Consider the following 16785-nt stretch of genomic DNA (forward strand, 5'->3'; position numbering starts at 1 on the left):
CATTGTCCCACTGACCGAGGGACTACAGCCACACCCCAGTTCCTGGCAGAGGAACTGGCTTGGATTTCAAACCTCCCCAAGCCTCCTCAGCTTTGCAAATGAAGAGACTCAAGGCAGTGCCCCGACCTTAGGGCAGCCAGGAGGAGCAGGCTGGCTGAGGTCCTGCCATAGAGCATCTGTCTGCCACAGCCCGTCAGGAATCCAGGCCCTGACCTGGCCTCTGAAGGCCCCTACAGACTGGGAATGGGTGAAAGGGGCTGAAGACCTTGGTCTGCCTGCCTCTGGGGCCAGCTCTGTTTTGGCCTGAGATGCTCCTCTCCATGCGCTTCGGGCCTCTAAGGGAGGCGGGGACTCAGAGCTAAAGCTCTTACTCCAGGCCTTCACCCCACGTTTAGTACCATTTTAGGGCCCTGGACCTGTGAGTTTAACTGAGACCTCTTACCAGCCCATTGTGAGGCCAGTACGGCAAATAAGAAACAGACATGTTTATTTTATTATTATTATTATTATTATTATTATTATTATTATTATTTTGAGATGGAGTCTCCCTCTGTCGCCCAGGCTGGAGTGCAGTGGCATGATCTCGGCTCACTGCAAGCTCCGCCTCCCGGATTCACGCCATTCTCCTGTCTCAGCCTCCCGAGTAGCTGGGACTACAGGCGCCCGCCACACACCCGGCTAATTTTTTGTATTTTTAGTAGAGACAGGGTTTCACCGTGTTAGCCAGGATGGTCTCAATCTCCTGACCTCTTGATCTGCCCGCCTCGGCCTCCCAAAGTGCTGGGATTACAGGCGTGAGCTACCACGCCCAGCTATTTTATTATTATTATTGTTATTTTAGACAGAGTCCCTGTCACCCAGGCTGGAGTGCAATGGTGTGATCTTGGCTCACTGAAACCTCTGCCTCCTGGGTTCAAGTGATTCTCGTGCCTCAGGCTCCCAAGTAGCTGGGACTACAGGCACTCAACACCACTCCCGGCTAATTTTTTGTATTTTTAGTAGAGACAGGGTTTCACCATGTTGGCCAGGCTGGTCTCGAACTTCTGACCTCAGGTGATCTGCCAGCCTCGGCCTCCCAAATTGCTGGGATTACAGGCATGAGCCGTTGCTCCCGGCCTGGGACAGTTCTTTTAGGGATAGAGGGAAAGATGACAGGACCAGGATCCCCATCCCTCATCTGCACCCCACAAATATGGACCCACAAAATTGAGGCTCTCAAAGGCCCCAGCTTACACATCTGTAATGTGAGGATAATGGCAATTAAAAGATTAATTAGAGTATTAAAATTACTTCATTTTTTGGTAAAGCATGTAAAACAGTGCTTGAAGACTTCCACATTAACTCTTGGCTGCCCACTCTATACATTTCAGACTTGCCCAATCACATGTGCCAATTCATTTAAATAAATCTAATAAAAATAGCAACACGTCCATGCACGTGTACACATAAGCGTCATCTGTCTCAAATATCTCTTCTAACGGTTTTGTTTCTTTCCAGAGCCTGGCTGATACAGCAGATCCTCTAGGTTTTTGATATTGTGATTCAGCAGCGCAGGAAGAAGCAAAAAAACGGAAAGCCCAGGTCGAAGCCCCAGTGCTGGGGCTGAACGTGAGGGGTCACCCCATACACACTCCCATCTCGCTGCTGGAAAAACCTGCTGAGGTTAGAGCTGCCCTCAGCCCCTCCCACTTTTTCTTTTCTTTTCTTTTTTAAACTGCTGGTTTCCTGTCCGGATCGCCTTCCCCCGGGCGGCGAGGCCCGACCAGCATGGCAGCATAACAGCCTGCCCCAGTCTGGCTAGCTAGGTGGGTCCAGATGAGACTCCACCCTCCCCACCCCCCACTCTCAGGCATGTGGCTTGAACCCTCTTAGGCATCTCCCTTAAACCCTGGACGTAGGGTTTGAGGAGCGCTCCCTCCTGGCTGAACTCTGGGGTCCTGGAAGAAATAGGACCTCAGCGTGGAGTGAGAACAGAAGAGCCAGGAAAAACAGAGTCCACGGGGCGCCTGAAGCCGCCGCCCCCACAGCCCTGCCAAGGAGCAGACTCGAACCTGGAGAGATGCAAGTGCTGAGGGCTCAGGGGGGATTCTTTTTTTTTTTTTTTAATTTTTATTTTTTCTGAGATAGGGTCTTGCCCTCTTGCCGAAGCTGGAGTGCTATGGTGCAATCATAGCTCACTGCAGCCTCAGCTTCCCGAGTAACTGGGACTCCAGGCGCGCGCCACCACGCTCGGCTAATTTTTAAATTTTTATTTTTTGTAGAGACGGGGGTCTCACTATATTGCCCAGGCTGGTCCCCAACCCCTGGGCTCAAGCGACCCTACTCCCTCGGCCTTCCAAAGTACTGGGATCACAGGCGTGAGCCACCGAACCCGGCTAGGGGATTCTTCTGCAGCCGAACAGCAGCGGCAAAGGCTAAGGGTCCTAGAAAGGAACGGGAAACCGTCACCTGCCCAGGTGGGATGCGAGGCACGGAACCCAGCGCAGGAGGCCGCTGGGTCACGGAGGTTTCCTGTCTGCTTCCCGCCATCACTGCCGGCCGCCTCCCACATTCTCCCGGTCCCCTGCACCCCAGCCCAGCCCGGCCCACCTCCCCCTGGCGGGGACACGGTTTTCTTTCCGGGGCGCCTCGCAGCTCCTGCAGTCCCTCCCTCTTCCCCACCCCCACCCCCACACTTTGGGCAGGAGTCACAATTTCTTGCCCCAGTTTGGCCGCTCCGGCTCTGTGCCACACCCTTCAACGGGGCTGGATGCCCAGGGTCTACTGCCTCCATGGGATCTGGCTGGGCTCGAAGTTGGGGCTCAGCAAAGGTATTTCGCGTGAATGAGGAATCCACAGGTCAGATCCGCTTCCACAGCCCTGAGTCAGGGCGGGTGCCAGGGCCAGGCACCCTGGCACTCAGGAGGTGCCAGGCTGGGGGCGTCCGCGGGTGGGCCTCTGACGCAGAGAAGGACCCGGATCCAGCTACCGTTGGGGGCCTCCGGCTGCGCCTCGCCTTTGGGGCAGGCCTGAGGGCAACGCTTACTGCGGAGCAACTGTGTTCTACAGTGTAGTCCCCACACTGAGGCTCCTGGTCCTGGACTCTGCTTTAAATCTAGAAATCCACTAAGGTGACATCAGTGTGTCGCCCGGCTAGCTCAGTCGGTAGAGCATGAGACTCTTAATCTCAGGGTCGTGGGTTCGAGCCCCACGTTGGGCGAGACCTTTTACTGCGAGCCTCACCCACAAGGATAGCATTGTGAGTTTCTGTTCCACCTGGGTGGATTTTCTTCTCTCAGCCATCTGCCCCTGGCGATGCAAGACTTTTTTTTTTTTTTGAGACGGAGTCTCGCTGTTGCCCAGGCTGGAGTGCAGTGGCACGATCTCGGCTCACTGCAGGCTCCGCCCCCCGGGGTTCACGCCATTCTCCTGCCTCAGCCTCCCGAGTAGCTGGGACTACAGGCGCCCGCCACCGCGCCTGGCTAATTTTTTGTATTTTTAGTAGAGATGGGGTTTCACCTTGTTAGCCAGGATGGTCTTGAACTCCTGACCTCAAGTGATCCACCCACCTTGGCCTCCTAAAGTGCTGGGACTACAGGCGTGAGCCACCGCGCCCGGCCCACGATGCAAGACTTGGTGAAAGCAGATGACTGCTCATCCCAGGAAACCATCCTGGGTTCCTGAGCTGGGGGGCGTTTACTCCAAGTATCGCTGTGGACCCCTTATGGGGGCCCATGGACGCGGTTCCTACCTGGAAGACCAGGAGAACAGCAGTTCCTTGCTCTTCTTAGCAGCCACCGTGAGGAAGCTGCCCACTAAGGTTTTCCTCTTCTGGGACCACAGCAAGACTGTGCCCCATTAAAAGAAGAAAGTCTGAGAACGTGGGCTTGTCCAGGATTGGACTCTCTTGCACCCTAAGGAACAATCATAGCCTAGACCAAGGAGCCACCCATGAAACCTTTCTCCACTCATCTCTGGTCATCCTTATGCCCGGCTCCACCCTTGTCCAGCAACACCGCTCAGATGCTGATCCCCAGGGGGTCGTGTCATCATGTCAGGGTTTTTGACTACGGTCCCATCGAGTACAGGGGGATGGGGATCCCAATGTTCACCAGTTTGGGAGTCCCAGTGTCTAGCTTCCCTGTCTCCCCCTCAGATTAAAGGCCTCCAGCCCAGGGAGGTGGGTGCCGGATCCTCCCAGAGGTGCCCAGTGCAGTCAGAGGGAGCAGGTCTTTGGGAGGTCAGGCTCTAATCTCCCCAGTTACCTGGTCTCCCTCCACCCTGAAACCACAGGATTTCACAGGATCTCTCCTGTGAAATCTAGGGCAGGGGGTGCCTGCATGCAGAGTTCTGAGGCTGGTGATGGAGTGGTCAAAGAATGGGATGTTTGGCTGGGTGTGGTGGCTCACTCCTGTAATCCCAGCACTTTGCAAGGCCAAGGCGGGCGGATCACGAGGTCAGGAGATCAAGACCATCCGAGCTAACACGGTGAAACCCCATCTCTACTAAAAATACAAAAAATTAGCTGGGCATGGTGGCAGGCGCCTGTAGTCCCAGCTAGTCAGGAGGCTGAGGCAGGAGAATGGCGTGAACCCAGGAGGCAGAGCTCGCAGTGAGCCAAGATTGCACCACTGCACTCCAGCCTGGGCAACAGAGCCAGATTCTGTCTCAAAAAAAAAAAAAAGAGAATGGGATGTTCAACATTAACAGTAGATGTAGCTAACGCTCTTTAAGCTCATCATGCCTAACACTCTTCTAAGCTCTTTACTTATTGAATTCCTGGCTTCAAGCGATTCACCTGCCTCAGCCTCCCAAAGTTCTGAGAATACAGGCTGAGCCACCACAGCCAGCCCCTTTCCGTGCCTTAACTTGTTCAGTCTTCACTGCTATACCCTTATAAGTGCATTTTCAGACAAAATTGAAAATAGAGTATTTTCTTTCTTCCTTTTTTTTTTTTTTTTTTTTTTTAAATCTGGGCTCCAGAGATCCTCCTGCCTTGCCCTCCCAAAGTGCTGGGATTACACCCAGGCCAAGTTTCCTTTTTTTTTTTTTTTTTTGGAGACGGAGTCTCACTCTGTCGCCCAGGCTGGAGTGCAGTAGCATGATCTTGGCTCACTGCAACCTCCGCCTCCTGGGTTCAAGCGATCCTCCTGCCTCAGCCCCCCTAGTAGCTGGGACTACAGGCGCATGCCACCATGCCCTGCTAATTTTTGTATTTTTAGTAGGGACGGGGTTTCACCACTCCTGACCTCAGGTGATCCACCTGCCTTGGCCTCCCAAAGTGCTGGGATTAAAGGCGTGAGCCACGGTGCCTGGCCTGAATTTCCTCTTCTTATAAGGACTCCAGTCATATTGGATTAAGGCCCATACTAATAACCTCATTTTGTCTTAATTACCTCTTTAAATATCCAGTCTCCAAATACAGCCACATTCTGAGGGACTGAGAGTTAGAACTTCAATATGGATGGTGGACAGTCACAACTCAGCTCATTAAAGTGAACATTGTGTACATGATTTAGTATGAACATACGTCTTAAATTTCCTTGAGCATAGGAGTGGAATTCCATTTAGGAATGGAATTTTGGGGTCATTTGGTAGTTCTGTGTTTAACATTTTGAGGCTATTATTCACAGTGGCTGGATTATTTTATATTCCCACCAGCCTGACCGAGGGCTTGTATCCTAGAAAAGTAGTAATAGATTTACATAGATATTTTGCATCAAAAAATATTTATTCTGAGATTATACTTAAAAACCAGGAAACAGGCTGGGCGCGGTGGCTCACGCCTGTAATCCCAGTACTTTGGGAAGCCGAGGCGGGCGGATCACAAGGTCAGGAGTTCGAGACCAGCCTGGCATGGTGAAACTTCGTCTGTACCAAAACTACAAAAATTAGCCGGGCGTGGTGGCGCGTGCCTGTAGTCCCAGCTACTGGAGAGGCTGAGGCAGAAAAATCGCTTGAACCCGGAAGGTGGAGGTTGCAGTGAGCCGAGATCGCGTGCCACTGCATGCCAGCCTGGGCAACAGAGCGAGACTCCGTCTCAAAAAACAAAACAAAACAAAAAACAAATGGAAACAATCTACTTGCCCCAAAATAGGGCATGGATTAAATGAATTATCATAAATCCAAAATAGAGGATAATGTCATAAAAAATAATGTTATATAATGATGATCCCATGTGTGTAAAACTCTAGAAAATGCAAAATAATACAGTGACAGAAAGCAGAGAGTGATGGACTGCCAAAACTTACCAAATTGTACACTTTTTTTTTTTTTTTTTAAATGGAGTCTCTCTCTGTTGCCCAAGCTGGAGTGCAGTGGCGCGATCTCGGCTCACTGCAACCTCTGCCTCCCAGGGTTGAGTGATTCTCCTGCCTCAGCCTCCCGTGTAGCTGGGAACAGGCACGTGCCATCACACCGAGCTAATTTTTGTATTTTTAGTAGAGACGAGGTTTCACCATGTTGGCCAGGCTGGTCTCCAACTTGTTAGATATGAGTTCTAAATTTCTTTTGAAAGATTCAATATGTCAGTATGTTCAATTCTTTACTTTCTACTTTTAAACTTAACTTCCTCATAAAGCAACCTTTTTCGATTACCTACTCCACCCTGATTCATTCGATTACCTGCTCTGTAATAACCACTTTTCCTGCCAAACCATTCGCTCCGTCTCTCTCTTTAAATTATCCAATCGGAATTAGTTTAGCCTGTGCGGTCTAACCCTATCTAATAGGGGAAAGACAAAGCAGCAGGGACCACGTGCGAAAGGGATAAGAACCCCTTCCCTTTCCTTGTCCAAGTGTGCTCTCACCATTGCTCCATCTGTAAGGGCGCACCCTTCTATAGAAGTACCTCGCCTTGCTGAGAATTAAAAAGAAAATTTTATATTTTAGTGCTATTTCTTTTGCGGCACCGAAACTTTGTATATAACAAACTCCTGACCTCAAGTGATTCGCCCACCTCCGTCTCCTGAAGTGTTGGGATTACAGGGGTGAGTCACCGTGCCGGGCCTACAACCAGCAATTCTTGATCCTTCATACCGACTCTCGCTGTCCTCCAAGATTCTTCCTCTTTACCTATAGGGTCTCCAGGTCTCGATCCCCAATCCCTTGCGAGCCCTGCAGGGAAACTGGAGGGGACTGGCTTCTCCACCTTTACTCCCCACAGTTGATCCTCAGGACCACAGGAAGGGAAGGGACCAAGCCCCTAACCTAGAATGTTAGTGATTTTAGAAGGAAAAAACTTTGGGCTTATTCAGGACTAGAACCTGAGATCTCTTATGCCTTATGTGAAAAGCATGCCTGAGTCAGGCTTGATGGCAGATTCCTATAATCCCAGAACTTGGGTAGTCTGAGATGGGAGGATTACTTGAGCCCAGGAGTTCAAGACCAGCCTGGGCAACAAAGAGGGACCCCTATCTCTACTATTGCTACTGCTACTACAAAAAATAAATAGCCAAGCATTGTGGCTCGGCCTGTAGTCTCAGCTACCTGAGAGGCTGAAGTGGAAGGACTGATCGAGCCCAGAAGGTCGAGGCTACAGTAAGCTGTGACTGCATCACTGCACTCCAGCCTGGGTGACAGAGTGAGACCCTATCTCAAAATTTCAGAAAAAGCAAAAAAGAAAAGCAGGCCTACTGATGGGTGCCTCTTTCTTTCTTTTCCTTCCTTCCTTTCTTTCTTTCTTCGTTCCTTCCTTCCTTCCTTTCTCTTTCTTTCTTCGTTCCTTCCTTCCTTCCTTCCTTTCTTTCTTTCTTTTTTCTTTCTTTCTTTCTTTCTTTCTTGAAACGCAGTCTCATTCTTGTCACCCAGGCTGGAGTGCAATGGCATGATCTTGGTTCACTGCAACCTCTGCCTCCTGGGTTCAAGCGATTCTCCTGCCTCAGCCTCCCAAGTAGCTGGGATTACAGGCACCTGCCACCATGCCTGCCTAATTTTTGTATTTTTAGTAGAGACGGGGTTTCACTATGTTGGCCAGGCTGGTCTCGAAGTCCTGACCTCAGACGATCCACCCGCCTCGGCCTACGAAAGTGCTGGGATTACAGCCGTGAGCCACTGTGCCTGTCCCAGTGCCACTTTCCTCAGTGGGCTCCAAGTGACCTTACAGCTTGACCTATCTCAGAAGGCCAGGTCTGGATTTTGAGTGGTGTTCCTTGCACCAGCATTAAGGAGCACACCTGAGGAGTTGTGCCAATGTATTTTTCATTATAAACTATTCTAAATAGGCCGAGCAAGGTGGCTCACACCTGTAATCCCAGCACTTTGGGAGGCCAAGGCAGGCGGATTACCTGGTGGTTGAGAGTTTGCAACCAACCTGACCAACATGGATAAACCGCATCTGTACTAAAAATACAAAATTAGCTGGGTGTGGTGGCGCATGCCTGTAATCCCAGCTACTTGGGAGGTGAAGGCAGGAAAATCGCTTCAACCCAGGAGGCGGAGGTTGTGGTGAGCCAAGAAGGTGCTATTGCACTCCAGCCTGGGCAACAAGAGTGAAACTCCATCTCAAAAAAAAAAACCAAAAAACTATTCTGAATAAACCGGCCAGGCGCGGTGGCTCTCGCCTGTAATCCCAGCACTTTAGGAGGCAGACGCAGGCAGATCACCTGAGGCCAGGAGTTCGAGACCAGCCCGGCCAACATGGTGAAACCCCATCTCTACTAAAAACACACAAAAATTAGCCGGGCATGGTGGCGCGTTCCTGCAATCGCAGCTACTCAAGGGAGGCTGAGCAGGTGAATTCCTTGAACCCAGGAGGCAGAGGTTGCAGTGAGCGGATATCACATCACCACACTCCAGCCTGGGTAACAGAGCGAGACTCCTCTCAATCAGTAAATCAATCAGTCAATAAACCTCACTGCCCCAGGAATGCCGACACCAAGTCAAGCAGCCCGTCTCTTCCCTGCCGTCCGCTTCCCTGACCTGCTGGGGTTGGGAGGGCACATTCTGTGGCAGGTTGACTGGGTTTCCATGTTTCCATCCCAGCTCCTCAATTTTGTCTGAAAATGCAACAATAAGAGTATAGTAGTGAAGATTAAATGAGTTTAGATAAGTAAAGAGCTTACAAGAGTGTTAGGCATGGTGAGCCTAATAAGCATTAGCTACGTCTACTGCTAATGTTGAACATCCTAATCTCTGCCCCCTGGGTCACCATCACCAGCCTCACAACTCTGCAAGCAGGTACCAGCAGCACCACGCTGGCCCTACAAGCAGAGATCCAGTAAAATCTTGTATGCACCAGAGGGTCCGGGTGGAGGGAGGTTGGGTAACTCAGGAGACCACAGCTGCTGCCTCCGGCTGCACTGGGCACTTCTGGGAGGATCTGGCACCCACCTCCCTGGGCTGGAAGCCTATAATCAGAGAGGAAGGCAGGAAAGCCAGACACTGGGACTCTCAAACTAGTGAACATTGGGATCTCTATCCCCCTCTACTTGATGGGACCTGAGTCAAACTCTCCCTGACATGACCCCCTGGGGATCAGCATCTGGGCAATGTTGCTGGACAAGGGTGGAGCCAGGCATAAGGACGACGGGAGATAAGCAGAGAAAGGTTTTGTAGGTGGCTCCTTGTCCAGGCTATGATTGTTGCTTAGGGTACAAGAGAGTCCAATCCTGTACAAGCCTAGGTTCTCAGACTTTCTTCTGTTTTAATGAGGACAGCCCTGCTGGGATCCCAGAAAAGGAAAACCCTAGTGGGGGTCTTCCCCAGGGCCTCTGCTAACAAGGAGCGAGGAACTGCTGTTCTCCTGGTCTTCCAGGTAGGAACCGCATCCATGGGGCAGGAGCCAGGATGGCTTTCTGGAATAAGCAGGGGAGGGCATAACCAGACATTGGTCACTTTAAATCTTCTGCTTGAGTTTCTTCTTTCACCAAGTCTTGCATCGCCAGGGGCAGAAAGCTGGGAGAAGAAGATGTACATTCGCGGTACATCAAAAGGCACGCCCAACGTGGGGCTCAAACCCACGACCCTGAGATTAAGAGTCTCATGCTCTACCGACTGAGCTAGCTGGGCTTTCTTATGGGTTCCTTTCCATATCTACAAATGGGCCGGGTGGCCTAAGGGTGGTGGAAACAAAGTGAGGTAATGAATCACTCCGGGAAACCAGGGCGCACTTGGGGTCCCCCACAACAGGCTCAGTTCCCCACCGACGTCCCCGCTAGTGCAGGACTTCCCTCACCACCCCGTGATCTCCCATAAATGGGGGTGACCTGCCAGAGTCTCCTTTGGCACCGCGCCGGCATAAATCTGTGTTCTCCCAATCTGTGCCCTCTGCTGAAAAGGCCTTCTTCCAGAAAGAGAAAAACATCCCCAGACTGCGACTGCATGCACTTAAAGAGTCAATGACAATCTTGGCAACCTTTTTTTTTTTTTTTTTTTTGGAGGCCACTTGAGTTACAGGGACAGGAGAGTTCTGCTGTGTATGGGCCATCCTTGCAGCTGCAGACAGAATGCCCAAAGCTCATTGGGACTCACAGAAGCCCTCGCAGGTACTGCTCCGCACTGTAACTTACTGTGACGTGCATCTAGTTGTTCCCTTTGCATTACTGTGTGCTTCTATATCTAGAACTATTTGGTTCTTTTTTCATTCTAGAAGGTTGGAGGTCCTGATGTCAAAGATATTTTCTTTATTGCCTTTCATTTCTTTAGACACAGTAGGGATAGTTGTATTATAAGTCCGATACACTTTGCATCTGAAATGTTTGCAATTTTGTTTCTGTTCCTGTTAATGAGTTGTTGCTCCTGGTACCTTCTTTCCTTGTTAATTTTTAGAGTGCAATGTCCATTTTCCTTGCAAATTTCTTTGTGTAGGAAATTCTGTGAGATCTGGAATACAAATGTATTTGTCCACACACAGAAAAAATTATTGTTTGCTTCTGCAGGGGCTCAAGGGCATAACCAGACATTGCTCACTTTAAATCTGCTTGAGTTTCTTTCCACTTGGTTCTCAAGCCCTCAAAATTGGATTAGTCACGACTCTTGGTTCATGGCAAGTTCTCAAACCCAGCATACCAAACAAAAAGGAAGACTCTGCCAATAGATTCTGTCCTCAGAATAGATGGGAGGAGGCCCCAGTCCTGGTGGGCGCTGGGACTCAGGACGCAGATACCCGGGCTCCTGGGTTCGGTCTGCACCCTTTCCAGAACTAGGATAGGGGAGTAGAGGAGCCCCAGAAGGCTACACACAGGTGAGGAGTGTCGGGATGTGGGGAGGGAGAGGACTCTGGACCCCAGATACAAACGCCCATAGCCCATCTCCTCTGCTCAAGTGCCCGGCTTTCTCTCCTTAAGGCTCTAGCCGCCGGAGCCAGGGACACTGGGTGGGAATCCCAAGGTAGACTTTTTAAGATGTCTGACAGTGAAGACTCGGCTCTTACTATATATAGGGAGGACTTATCTCTTCTTCAGTGCCTCGAGTGAGTTCCTACTGACAAAAGTAGCTCATAAATAATAATAATAATAAAAGCAGAAAACAAAAATAGCAAAATATCAAACAAAAATATCAGGGGATAGGGCTCTGGCGACACTGGTGACAAAACTCCAAATAAATTTTAAATGTGGCAGTGGGTGGTGTCAGACAGCTTTAGATCTTTGTACAAATTAACTTCCAAATCTGAGCGCGGTGGCTGACACCTGTAATCCTAGCAGTTTGGGAGGCCGAGGCAGCTGATCACCTGAGGTAAGGAGTTGGAGACCAGCGTAGCCAACATGGCGAAACCCTGTCTCTACTAAAAAAAACCACAAAAATTAGCCAGGCATGGTGGCACGTGGCTATAGTCTCAGCTACCTGGGAGAATGAAGCAGGAGAATTGCTTGAATCCAGGAGGCGGAGGTTGCAGTGAGGTGAGATAGCACCACTGCACTCCAGCCAGGGCACAGAGACTCCGTCTCAAAACAAGCAAACTAACTTCGAAGGACTTGGGCTGCGCTGACCTGTCAGAATTGTCTGGATTTCTGATCTTCATCTAAAGTAGGAGAGGGTAGAAACCAATATTTTGGACCAAAAGCTGGGCTCGTCCGGGATTTGAACCCGGGACCTCTCGCACCCTAAGCGAGAATCATACCCCTAGACCAACGAGCCACACACTCTGCTTTCTTTGGCTTGTCTTTGTGGCCCTCCTGGAGTCCTCGTGGCCAGAGGTGGGGACCCAGCAGAGCAGAGCTAGGAGGAGACTCCGATTTCCTGCCAAGTCTGGAAGAGACAAGTTCAAGCGCGGGTGGGCACGGCGGGAACCCTGAGCTCCCGCTTTTCCCTGCGCCGCACAAAATGGGGCGCATCCCCTGTGCCCCCACAATCCGGGGCCCCCCGGGCCCTCGCCCGCCTCCGCCTTTCAGCCCTGGGCTGGGGATCCGCGCGTCACGACACCTCGCGTAGTGAGGAGCTCCAGCTCCGGCGGGACATGGGAACCTCTCAAGAGCTGGCAGCGGCTGCGCTGAGGGTCCGCGCACCGCGACCACTGGACGTCCGCCTTGGAAACGCTGCAGCCGGGCGGCGTGATGCAGATGGGTGGTCAGTAAAGGCCTGGCGAGTGCACCAGGAACCAGCCACCAAGCCCCCTACCTCGACGCGCCCCACGCTTCTCCCGCTCCAGTCCTCCCTTCTCCCCCAGGGAAGCCAAAACCCAGAAGGCGAGCTTCCCACTTGGAACCTCAATTCAAGAGGCTGACACTGAGCGTCGCTTCGCTCCACCAGACCGGCGGCGCCTGCCGGAGTCAGCGATGTACCTCCTTCCCCTTCACTGGGGGAACTGGCGGAACCTCCGGTCACCAGGCCGTGGGGAAACAGAGGCCCCTTGGGGCAGCAGAGGCCGCGTCCAGGCGTCGGTTCCGGGGCACCTTTGACTGTCATTCTGTCCTTCTCTGTGTCCAAATTTCACCCGGAGCCCGATAATTCGGCAGATCTGGACTGAAAGTGTCTCCCCCTCCCCTCCGGATCCAAGCCTCGAATTTCCTGGCTCAGTGGGAAGGCCTTGGGGTCTGGGCGTGGAGACGGGGCCCGAGACCCCCACCCCGCCAGGGCCCACTAAAGTGCTGCCAGCTGATGCCCCGGCCTTCGACCCTCCTTCGTCTCTCCCTCATTCCCCTCCCTCTGGCACCCCGCCACATATATTACTCCCCCTCAATACCATGCAATTTTAAGCTAGGGTAGGGCTCACCTGGGACTGGAGCCGCCATACTCTCGAACCCTACGAAAAATTTATGCCCATAAATAAACGAGCCAGGCGCATTCTTCCTTATTCTAAATAACCTCCTCCTGCTGCACGGGGTCGTCTCCTTTAACCACGGTTACCGCAGTTGGCAGTGCTGGATTCCATTTCAGGGTGATGGGACCGACAGCAAGGCGAACGATTGAGGCCCATCCGTCTGCGTCCCGGGACCCCGGGAGGTCTCCACTGAGGCCCTGCCAACAGAAGCCTCCCTCCGCCTTCCTAGTCTCCTGTCCTTGCTGAAAATGAGAAAACGGAAAAAAGAGAAGGAAAAGGGGCTCGTCCGGGATTTGAACCCAGGACCTCTCGCACCCAAAGCGAGAATCACACCCCTAGACCAACGAGCCGCAGCTTCCTCGTTTTTGTTGTTGTTGTTGTTGTTTTTTGACACGGCCTTCCGTCCCTGACGCAGAGCGAGACTCTCTCCATTGCCCCAATAGCTCAGTCCTTAGCGCGCGCACCTGCGAACCTGGGCTTTTGGGTTCGCCGCCACCCTCAGATTTGCGAGGCAGGCTTTACTGCTGCTGAATAAACCAACAAGGTTACCCGCTGAGGTTATGAGCTGGTGGTTTAAATGTCGTGCTGATATGAAATATAGGTGCATTTGCCTATGATTAAAGTAAAAGGATTTCCAGGCAGGATAGTGATGTCAGAAATCACAAAGGAAATGTACGGATTTTACCCAAGTTTTTAAAACGGCAAATGACAATCCAAAGAAAATACAATCTGAATGACAAATCAAGGGCTTATTACTGGGCTTCATAGTTTTTTTTTTTTTTTTTTTTTTTTGAGACACAATTTCTCTCTTGTTGTCTTGTTGCCCAGGCTGGAGTGCAGTGGCACAATTTCGGCTCACTGCAACCTCCGCCTCCTGGGTTTAAGCAATTCTCCTGCCTCAGCCTCCCGAGTAGCTGGAACTACAGGCCTGAGCCACCACACCCAGCTGATTTTTGTATTTTTAGTAGAGATGGGGTCTCACCACCTTGGCCAGGCTGGTCTTGAACTCCTGACCTCAAGTGATCCACCCACCTCGGCCTCCCAAAGTGCTGGGATTACAGGTGTGAGTTTGAGAACAGCCTGGGCAACATAGCGAGACCTCGTTCCTACAAAAAATAAAAATAAAAAAATTAGTTGACAAGACATGGTGGCTCACTACTGTAATCCCAGCACTTTGGGAGGCCGAGGCAGGCAGATAACCTGAGGTCAGGAGTTCGAGAGCAGCCTGGCCAATATGGTGAAACCTCATCTCTATAAAAATATGAAAATCAGCCAGGCATGGTGGCAAACACCTGTAATCCCAGCTACTCAGGAGACTGAGGCAGGAGAATTGCTTGAACCTGAGAGGCGGAGGTTGCAGTGAGCCAAGATCATGCCACTGCATTCCAGCCTAGGTGACAGAGCAGAACTCCATTCCCCCCCATCCCCCCCCCCAAAAAAAAAAGTTAGTTGAGTGTGGTGGCAATCACCCGTAGTTAGTCTCAGCTACTCAGGAGGCTGAAGTAGGAGGATCTCTTGAGCCCTGGAGGTGGAGGCTTGCAGTGAGCCATGTTCATGCCACTGTCCTCTAGCCTGGGTAACAAACCCTGTCTCAAAATTATAATAATAAAAATAATTTGGATCTTGGATAGAGGCATACACAAAAGGAAGATGATGTGAAGGCCCAGGGAGAAGACGGCTGTCCCCAAGCCAAGTAAGGAGGCCTCAGCACCAACCAACCCTGCCCATACTTAGTCTCAGACTCCAGCCTCCAGAATAGTGAGAAAATAAATTTCTGTTATTTAATCCACTCAGTCTATGGTACTGTTATGGCGACCCTAGCAAACTAATATAGTATTATTCAATGATACTAAATATTATTTGGTCATAATTAGGAATGAATTACTGACATATGCAACAAGGATGAACCTTGAATACCTTATGTTAAGAGGGAGAAGCCAGACATGAAAGGCCGCTATTGTATAATTCCATTTATATCAAATGTAGAGAACAGGCAAATGCGTGGAGACAGAAAGCATACTAGTGGTTGCCAGAAGATGGGAGGAAGGAGGAACAGGGAGGACTGCTAATGGGTACTGCATCTGTTTTGGGATGATGAAGACATTCTAGAACTAGATAGTAGTGACTGTTGCACAATCTCATGAATATATAAAAACCACTCAATTATACACTTCAGTGAATTTTATGGTATGTGTAGTATATCTCAATTATCAATACAATGAGTCAAAGCATATGCCAAAATTGGAGAATTCAGACATATAGCTATTCCCCACTGGCTTCTGTGGTAAGGCTATGAGATAAACTAGGCCTAGAACGGAACTGATGCAGCGGGCAGTTCAGAAAGTGGGGAAAGAAGCTTTGCTAGTGAGGTGAGTGGTTTTTCATGTTTATTGGCCATCTGTGCGTGTCTCTGTGTGTGTGCGTGTGTTTGCTTTCCTTTTTCTGTGAATTACCTGTTGGTGCGCAAAGACAGCTGTTCACATGGGTCTCTAGCCAGACTTTCCAGGGCACTTCCCGGCTGTGTGAACTTGAACTAATTTCTTAACGTTTCCAGGGCTCCAGTTGTGTCATCTGTAGACATGAAGATAATGGTGTCCTCATTGTGCATCTGTTGAAAACAGCATGAGGCCGGGCACAATGGCTTACGCCTGTAATCCCAGCACTTTGGGAGGCCGAGGCAGGCAGATCACCTGAGGTCAGGAGTTTGACACCAGCCTGACCAAAACAGAGAAACCCTGTCTCTACTAAAAATACAAAAATTAGCCTGGCATGGTGGCACACGCCTGTAATCCCAGCTACTCGGGAGGCTGAGGCAGGAGAATCCCTTGAACCCAGGAGGCAGAGGTTGCGGTGAGCCAAGATCATGCCGTTGCACTCCAGCCTGGGCAAAAAGAGCAAAACTCCGTCTCAAAGATAGAAAGAAAGAACGAAAGAACGAAAGAACGAAAGAACGAAAGAAAGAAAGAAAGAAAGAAAAGAAAGAAAGAAAGAAAGAAAGAGAGAGAGCGCGAGAGAAAGAAAGAAAGAAAGAAGAGAGAAAGAAAGAAAGAAAGGAAGGAAGAAAGAAAGGAAGAAAGAAAGAAAGAAAACGGTATGAGTTAGTTCATGGAAACCAGCAGAGTCCAGTCCCTATTCAGTAACTGACGAGAATGAGCAGTTGGAATCTGTTCTCAGTTTCCATTTTTTTCTTTCTTTTTTTTTTTTTTAGACGGGGTCTCACCCTGTCAGTCTGAAGGGCAGTGGCGCAGTCTGGGCTCACTCTAATCTCCACCTCCCGGGTTCAAGCGATTCTCGTGCCTCAGCCTCCTGAGTAGCTGGGACTACAGGCACGCGCCACTATACCCGGCTGATTTTTGTATTTTTAGTAGAGACAGCGGTCTGGCATGTTGACCAGGCTGGTTTCGAATTCTTGGCTTCAAGCGATCACCCGCCTTGGCCTCCCAAAGTGCTGGGAATACCGGCGGGAGATACCGCACCCAGCCTCCTTCACTTTTCTGTGACTTCCAGAGCAGCCAATACATAAGACCCCGGGAGAGATGCCTGCCGGTGAGTAGACACGTTTCTCCCTGGCTTCCTTTGAGTCTCAAGGAAGTCACTGAAGCAGCGGG

At 50.6% G+C, this 16785-nt stretch overlaps 4 non-coding genes across 4 annotated transcripts; 1 reads left to right on the top strand and 3 right to left on the bottom strand.

The window, feature by feature from the left end:
- Positions 1-3126: 3126 nt before the first annotated feature.
- TRNAK-CUU (transfer RNA lysine (anticodon CUU)) lies at positions 3127-3199 on the top strand. The gene has a single exon. It is a non-coding gene; the product is annotated as a tRNA-Lys (tRNA).
- Positions 3200-9914: 6715 nt separating this feature from the next.
- Positions 9915-9987, bottom strand: TRNAK-CUU (transfer RNA lysine (anticodon CUU)). The gene has a single exon. It is a non-coding gene; the product is annotated as a tRNA-Lys (tRNA).
- Positions 9988-11982: 1995 nt separating this feature from the next.
- TRNAP-AGG (transfer RNA proline (anticodon AGG)) lies at positions 11983-12054 on the bottom strand. Its single transcript has one exon. It is a non-coding gene; the product is annotated as a tRNA-Pro (tRNA).
- A 1401-nt stretch (positions 12055-13455) lies between these two features.
- On the bottom strand, positions 13456-13527 carry TRNAP-UGG (transfer RNA proline (anticodon UGG)). The gene has a single exon. It is a non-coding gene; the product is annotated as a tRNA-Pro (tRNA).
- Between the last annotated feature and the right edge of the window lie 3258 nt (positions 13528-16785).

This window comes from Pongo pygmaeus, chromosome 18, assembly GCF_028885625.2.
Source record: "Pongo pygmaeus isolate AG05252 chromosome 18, NHGRI_mPonPyg2-v2.0_pri, whole genome shotgun sequence".
Lineage (NCBI taxonomy): Eukaryota > Metazoa > Chordata > Mammalia > Primates > Hominidae > Pongo > Pongo pygmaeus.